Consider the following 6,000-nt stretch of genomic DNA (forward strand, 5'->3'; position numbering starts at 1 on the left):
GCCATTATTATTATGGTGTTATCGAATATCATATTGCTCAGACTGAGTAAGGTCTGTTTCAAGAATCTGGGAGCATTTATATTGGGTGCATAAATATTTAGAATTGAAACATCTTCTTGTTGTATTTTTTCCCTTGACCAATATAAAGTGACCATCTTTGTCTTTTTTGACTTTAGTTGCTTTAAATCCACATACATCTGAAAATAATATTGCAACTCCTCTTTTCTTCTGAATTCCATTTGCCTGAAAAAATTGTCTTCCAACCCTCGGAGTTTTAATTTGTCTTCCAACAAATTGTCTTCCAACCCTCGGAGTTTTAATTTCTTTGAAGATAGGTGTGTTTCCTGCAGACAGCAAATGGATGGCTTGTGTTTTTTAATCCAGTCAGCCAATCTATGACTCTTTAGTGGGGAATTCAAGCCATTAACATTTACTGAGATAAGAAATAGGTGTGATAGTGTTCTATTCATCTTATTTTGTGAGAGTCCATTATTTAGTTTTATCTTTTGCATAAGTGTGGAAGTTAGGTTCTGTCTTTTAGTTTCTGAGATCTTACGTTGCTGTTGATCCATTGTGATGGTCAGTGTATAGAACAGGTTGAAGTATTTCCTATAGAACTGGTCTTGTTATGGCGAATTTCCTCAATGTTTCTATACCAGTAAATGATTTGATTTCTCTGTCAATTTTAAAGATTAGCTTAGCAGGATATAGAATTCTGGGCTGGAAATTGTTCTGTTTAAGTAGATTAAAGGTAGATGACCATTGTCTTCTTGCTTGGAAAGTTTCATTAGAGAAGTCTGCGGTCACTCTGATGGATTTGCCCCTGTAGGTCAACTGGCGCTTACTCCTGGAAGGTTGCAGAATCTTTTCTTTTGTCTTGACTTTGGACATGTTCATCACAATGTGTCTTGGAGAAGCTTGGTTAGAGTTGAGATGACCTGGGGTCTGATATCCCTCTGAAAGGAGTATGTCAGAATCTTTTGTGATATTTGGGAAATTTTCATTTATAATATTGTCTACTATGGCTTCCATTCCCCTGCGGCATTCTTCTTCCCCTTCTGGGATACCTATAACTCATATGTTGGAATGCTTCATAAAGTCCCATAATTGTGTCAGTGAATGTTCTGCTTTCTTTCTCTTCTTTTCTGCCTCTTTAACTATCTGAGTTATCTCGAGAGCTTTGTCATCTACCTCCGAGATTCTTTCTTCTGCATGGTCTAATCTGTTGTTGATACTTTCCATTGCATCTTTAAGTTCCCTAATTGACTGCTTCAGTTCCTTCAGCTGTGCTATATCCTTTTTATATTCTTCATATTGTTTATCTCTTATTTTATTCTGTTTTGGATATTTTCCACTTTATCAGCAGTTTCCTTCATTGTTTCCATCATTTCCTTCATTGTTTTCATCATCTGTATTCTAAATTCCCTTTCTGTCTTTTATAACATTTCTTTATAGGTAGAATCCTCTGCAGTAGTTACCTCACAATCTCTTGGGGGGTTGCTCTGGACTGGTTTTTCATGTTGCCAGGAGTTTTCTGCTGATTCTCCCTCATGAGTGATTTCTTTTATCTATTTCCTTGCCCTAATTTTCCTTTCACTTCCTCTTGCTCTTTCAGTTGCCATGCCTCTGGACTAAGGTTTCAGTGAGTCCTTTTGATACAGGACGAGAAGGATGAGAAGATTGAAGAGCAAGAAGGGAAAAAAGAAAGGTAAAAAGAGAGAGGAGAGGGTACTTGGACCCAACATTAAAAACCCCCAACCTCTGGGGTGCTGGGTTGGGTGCTTCCCTTGAAGTCAGTAGCTCTTTGCTAGCCTGTTCGGACACAGTACCCCACCTCCACCAAGTAGGGAGGAAAGACAAAAATGCTATAAATCAAACCAAAACAAGCAAACAGAAAACTTTACAGGATAAAATTGGGGTAAAAAACAAATAAAAGGGGTAGAAACACTAGCAAAAATGAAGTTCTAATTGTTGAAAAAGGCAACAATGGAAAATTATATTTAAACTAGAAAAATGAAGAAAGAAAAGGAAGAAAAAGAAAAGAAAAATCTATAATGTTGAAAATTTTTTAAAAAGCAGTATTTATATCTTACTGGATATTGTCTGGGCAACAGGTGATCTTCTGGGGTATGAGATGTTAATCACAATGCTGATACAGCTGTACAAGATGGAGACTGGAGATCTCTGCTGATTTCTCAAACCTCGCAGGGTGGAGAACCTAAATCTCTCCTCAGCCGCTTAAAAGGCACTTTAAACTGCTGACCTTGGCTAAGCAGAAGCTTCCCAAGGAAAGCACTTGTTGCTGGGATCACACTTGAAGTGGCTATCCACTTACCCAGTGTGCCAAAACCAGTCTCACTCTATGCCCCTGAGGGCCAGGGCTATAAGGCGTCTAGGTCCCTGCCTTTAGGCTGCCCAGTCACTTGATTACTCCCTCCTGCCCCATCCTTGCTCTGTGACCCTGAGGACAGAGATTGCGGGGCAGTTCTCCCACAATGGCTCCATGCAGCCCACAGCTGAACGCTATTAGCTCCATCTGGCTCAGTGGCTCAGTCTGGGGCCCTAGACAACACTTAAAGTCCTCTGCATGCTTGCCCAAGTTCTCCCAAGGTAGTTCAACTGAGTGCCAAGTCCCCAAAAAAACAAAACAAAACAGCTCACAGATAAGGCATTTTCAGTTTGCAATCTCACTGCTGCTATACTTACAGCTGCTGGCAGGATTAGACTGAATGAACACACAGCAAACACTTGCCAGTTCTCCACTGCTTTTATCCTCCTTATGGGGTCCAGAAGTCTCATGCTGACTCCCTGTGTCCCCAAGGGGATATTTCTGGGCAGATCCCACCAGCCAGAGATGCCGGGAGTCTTCTTTCCCTAGACTCACTGTACCCGGTTGCAAGGAAGCTATTAGCTGCCATCTTGTCAGTAATCAGCTAAACATTTTTTTATAATCACTTTCCCTCATGACATCTTAATAGCACAGATAGGAAATGTGTGTTGTATTATGTATATGACACATATACACATATATATGTGATATAGATAATATATACATATCTGTTTTATACAGACTAAAACTTTCTATCTAAAAACTAAATTTTGTTTCTTGAGGGCACTGTTGCCTTCCTTCCTTAAGAATGCATGGATTTCAGGGCCGGTTGCAGTGGCTCACACCTGTAATCCTAGCACTTGGGAGGCCGAGATGGGTGGATCGCCTGATTTATGGGTTTGAAAGCAGCCTGAGCCAGAGTGAGACCTCATCTCTAAAAACAGTTTACTCAGAGCATATGTTCCAGATCCCTCCATGTAAACATAAAAGAGGTAAAGGCTTCATCTTTTTTAAGGCTGCATAGTATTCCATGGTATACATATACCACAATTTATTAATCCATTCATGGGTCGATGGGCACTTGGGCTTCTTCCATGACTTGGCTATTACGAATTGAACTGCAATGAATAATCTGGTGTAAATATCTTTTTTGCAAAGTGATTTTGGTCTTTTGGATATACTCCTAGTAGAGGAATTGCAGGATCCAACTGGCAGGGCAATTTTTAGATCCCTGAGTGTTCTCCAAACTTCTTTCCAAAAGGAACGTGTTTGCTTGCATTCCCACTAGCAGTACAGCAGTGTTCCCTTTTCTCCACATCCATGCCAACATCTGTAGTTTGGAGATTTAGTTATGTGGGCTACTCTTACTGGAGTTAGATGGTATCTCAAAGTGGTTATAAATCAAATCTGTCAAGCATAGAACATAGATGTTTTGGCATAATAATCAAGTAAATGAGGTGTAAGCTATGTTGATTGGTTAGATCTAACCACATCAGATTGTATAAAAAAAAAAATCAGCACATTGTATTCATGATCTATGTGTATTTGACTTAATAAATAAATAAATAAATAAATTATTCAGGGACAACACAGGAAGATAAACAAGATAAGGTCAACTTCAAGAGTACAGAGATTTCATGCACTCAGTTAACCTCTAAATATTCATCTATATTTGGCAAATATAATATTAAACCTGAATTTATTTTCTCTATGAAAAAAATAAAAATAAAAACAGTTTAAACAAGATAAAATATAGCAATGGTCAAAAAGGGCCTGAGAAGATGCTCAAGCATGATTAGTCTTTAGAGACATACGAATTAAAACCACAACCTCTACCCCTCCATTCTCACTAAAATGGCTAAAATTTAAAAGACAATACTAAATGTTGAATGTAAAATCTAATTCTCATATGTTACTGATGGAAAGTAAAATGGTACAACCACTTTGGAAAACAGTTGAACTTTTGGGGGGCAGTTTTTTGTTTTTGTTTTTGTTTTAAGAGAGTCTCACTTTGTTGCCCTCAGTAGAGTGCAGTGGTGTCATAGCTCACAGCAACCTCAAACTCTTGGGCTCAAGCAATCCTCTTGCCTCAGCCTCCCAAGTATTTGGGGCTGCAGATGCCCACCATGACTCCTGGCTAATTCTTTAGAGAAAGAGTCTCACTTTTGTTCAGGCTGGTCTCAAACTCCAGAGCTCAGGTGATCCACCCACCTAAGCCTCCCAGAGTGCTAAGATTACAGCCGTGGGCCACTGCGCCCAGCCTGGACAGTTTTTCAATACAATTAAATGTACACCCGGAACTATTCTAACTCTGGATTTTCTGGAGAGAAAAACTTATATCCACCATAAGACTCATACAAGAACAGCATCTTTATTCTTTTTTTTTTTTTTTTACATTGGATACTTTTTTTTTTCTTTTTTTATTTATTTATCTATTTATTTTTTATTGTTGGGGATTCATTGAGGGTAATACTCAAAAACCTTAAACTACCCAAGTGGCCTTCAGTAAAAATGGGATAAACAAATTGGGTTATTGTCATGAAATGAATATATACCCAACTAGTATATAAAAAGAACAAACTATTGATACCCATAATAAACCTGGGGGACTCTCTAAAACCTCATGCTGAGTGAACAAATCCAGATACTCCAGAGTACATACTGAATGGCTCCACTCACAAAGAACTCTACAACAGGCAGTACTAAGATATAGTAATGGACATTATGTCAGTGGCTTCTTGGAGTGTGGTGGGTTATGGTGGGAACTTTCTGGAGTAAAGTAAATGTCAGATCGCTGTAAGTCTCTATCTTGATTGGCTGCAGGTACACCAGTTGTACTTATGGTCTACCAGACATCTGTCAAAACTCATTGACTTGCATATTTGAAAACTGTGCATTTTATTATATGTAAATTATATTTCTATAAAGTCGGCTTTGTATTTTAAAAAGAAGAATGTAACTTAAAAACTAGGAGAAAAACAAATAGAAGTCAGAATGAGAAGGAGGGACTGTAGTATATTATCATTACTATTATTTTGTGCTTTTTACTTATTAATTAAATCTTTCCTATTTCTTTTTTTTTTTTTTTTTGGCCGGGGCTGGGCTTGAACCTGCTACCTCTGGCATATGGGGCTGGCGATTTATTATCCTTCAATTCTTTTGAAGACTTTTTTTATTTTTCTCCAGGCCTTTTGTTGTTGTTGTTGTTGTTGTTTTATTAAATCATAGCTGTGTACATTAGTATGATCATGGGGCACCACACACTTGGTTCATAGACCGTTTGACACATTTTCATCACACTAGTTAACATAGCTTTCGTGGCATTTTCTTAGTTATTTTGCTAAGACCTTTACATTCCACATTTACTAGGATTCACATATACCCTTGTAAGATGCACCACAGGTGTAATCCCATTAATCCTCCTCCCTCCACCTACCTCCCCCCTCCCTCCCCTCCCTTTCCCCCTTCTCCCTATTCTTAGGTTGTAACTGGGTTATAGCTTTCATGTGGAGGTCCTACATTAGTTTCATAATAAGGGTGAGTACATTGGGTACTTTTTCTTCCATTCTTGAGACACTTCCAGCTCCATCCATGTAAACATGAAAGAGGTAAAGTCTCCATCTTTTTTTAAGGCTGCATAATATTCCATGGTGTACATATACCACTGGATT

This window comes from Nycticebus coucang, chromosome 8 (assembly GCF_027406575.1).
Source record: "Nycticebus coucang isolate mNycCou1 chromosome 8, mNycCou1.pri, whole genome shotgun sequence".
Classification (NCBI taxonomy): Eukaryota; Metazoa; Chordata; class Mammalia; order Primates; family Lorisidae; genus Nycticebus; species Nycticebus coucang.